General features: G+C 34.8%; 1 non-coding gene across 1 annotated transcript; it reads left to right on the top strand.

The window, feature by feature from the left end:
- The first annotated feature begins 424 nt into the window (after positions 1-424).
- LOC145633544 (small nucleolar RNA R71) lies at positions 425-530 on the top strand. The gene has a single exon (XR_014112861.1). It is a non-coding gene; the product is annotated as a small nucleolar RNA R71 (small nucleolar RNA).
- The last annotated feature ends 1,842 nt before the right edge of the window (positions 531-2,372 follow it).

Below are 2,372 nucleotides of genomic sequence, written 5' to 3'. Positions count from 1 at the left end.
GTTGCCTTTGTTGAAAGGCATTCACCTGCTCCATCTGATTGGTATCTTAAGAATTCTGAGCACATTGATATCCAAAGTGACCCTGTATACCACACAATTCACAAAAAAATTAGTTTGTAGAGGTTGAGAAGACATAGCATTAACATATACAAGAGAGGAGTCCTGAGTGGCCTGTAATGCATCAATCTTTGCAGTTAATTGAGCCATCTGAGAAGTCAAGATTGAATAGGCTTCAACTTCCATCTTCCCTTTCTTTACTTGCGTTCTTGGAGAAGAGAAATGATTGGCTGCAAGATTTGCAAGAAAATTATACCCTTCCTTGATCGTCTTGTCAAGGAACACACCACATGCGGTAGAGTCAACAATACATTTAGTCTCGGGTTCTAGTCCGTTATAGAAAATACGAACAAGATTCCACTTCTCAAAATTGTGATGCGGGCATGATCGTTGAAGATCTAAGAATCTATCCCATGCTTCCCTAAGAGATTCCCCCGACTCTTGAGAAAATGTTAATATTTGATGTCGAATCTTTTCATTTTTTTCAGGAGGGAAATACTCTTTGAGGAATGCTTGAGAAATTTTGCTCCACTCCGTCTCCTTGACGGTATTCAACCATTTTTGAGCTTTATCGCGAAGGGAAAATCCGAACAACATCACTCTCAATTGATCTTGAGTGACTCCTTTGTTATGAACAGTGGAGCACAATTGTTGAAATCGCTGCAAGTGATTAATTGGCTCGTCAGTAGGATGGCCGCTAAACTTATTTTGTTGGACCATACTAAGCAATGCGGGTTTAATTTCAAAGTTTTCTACAGTGATTGCTGGCAATTTAAGACCCGTTGGAATGCCATCTTGGGATGGTACCTCGTAAGAATTAAGAGACCTATTATCAGTCATCTCATTGCGTGTGTCAGACTATGTTGTAGAGCTCTTTTGTGAGTGGGTCTTTTTCTGCTTCCTTTTCCCTTGTTTTTTGATTTGCCTAAGGGTCTTGTCAGAGTCTGGATCCGTAGGGATCAAATCACCTGTTCGTGTTAACCTGGGCATAAAAAAAAAAAAAAAAAAGAAAGCAATGAGAATGTCCCAATTGAAACTAGAAGTTCCAATGGGACAATGGAAACAGTTCAGACAATCAAACTAAAACTAATCTAGCCGTCTCCCCGGCAACGGCGCCAAAATTTGATAGGTTGTCGTAAAATAAATTCCTAACAAAACCAACTAACAATGTAGTAGGGTAATTAGGGTCGAATCCACGGAGAGATGGCTATTAAATATAGCTTTTATGGAGAAACTAAATTATGTCACGAGATTGGGATTAAAATGTAGTCTAAATTAAAATAGGAATAAACAATTAATAAAAACACCTAGGTGTAGACACCCAAATGTGTCTCCCCAAAATCAAACCCGGTGATGAGTACCTTTCATGTCATTTGATTATCGAACAAAGCGAAAGTGTGAAATTCTAGTGATGAGGATGTTTTTATTAAAATATCTCTTCTTTCTGTTTTTGAAAATATTTCTTTTCTTACCTTATTTTTGAAAAATGTGCATTCCAGTTTAGTTTGGTCCATTATAAGGGTCCAATAATGGTTTAATTGGATGGGGTTTGAAAAGAACTTTCCAACGATATATTATAAGCCCAATTCCGATGAATAATGAGGAAGTTATGGCCAAAATACTAAACTGGGCCCAAACCGGATTTTACCTACGACCCAATGATCATGTGGAGGGTCCAAAGGTTTAATCCTATTCCTAAACTAATTAGGATTAATTAGAAGCTTCTATAAGTTTCTAAAAGAACCTAATTATCCTTTTTGAAAAGATAAGATTAAAGAATTTGAGTTAAATAAAAACTTTAATTTTTTAAAAACTTTCCTTTTCTTAAATCCTAATTCTATTCGAATTTAAAGATATTCAAAGATAGTCAAATATTATTTTCTTGCCACATAATCTTTATCCAAGTTTTATATGGTTGGATAGATCTTGAAATTATCTTTCCAATGATATATTATAATATTAATTCCGAGCTATAACAAAAAAGATATGAATGAGATACAAAACTCTATCCAAAACTGACACTGTCCTACTATTTCGGCTATATCTTTTTATCTACAAAATATTTTAATCTTATTCTAATTGGGTTGAAAATTAGACTTCAATAGATTTCCAACTACATATTATATGACTTATTTGGACTTCTAAATCAAAAGATATGATAAAAACAAAATCCGCAAAAACTGTTGTCCATCGAGTTTTATTTCGATTCGAATTCGGATTCTTTTCTTATTCTTCGACTCTCTTTTTTCTCTATAAATAGAGGTCATATCTCCCCTTTTTCAATCATCAACTCTCATCAGGAATTTCTTGATTCT

The sequence above is a fragment of the Chenopodium album genome, chromosome 5 (assembly GCF_948465745.1).
Source record: "Chenopodium album chromosome 5, dcCheAlbu1.1, whole genome shotgun sequence".
Classification (NCBI taxonomy): domain Eukaryota; kingdom Viridiplantae; phylum Streptophyta; class Magnoliopsida; order Caryophyllales; family Amaranthaceae; genus Chenopodium; species Chenopodium album.
Note: the sequence above shows the minus strand (reverse complement) of the source record. Positions and strands in the feature narration are given on the sequence as shown.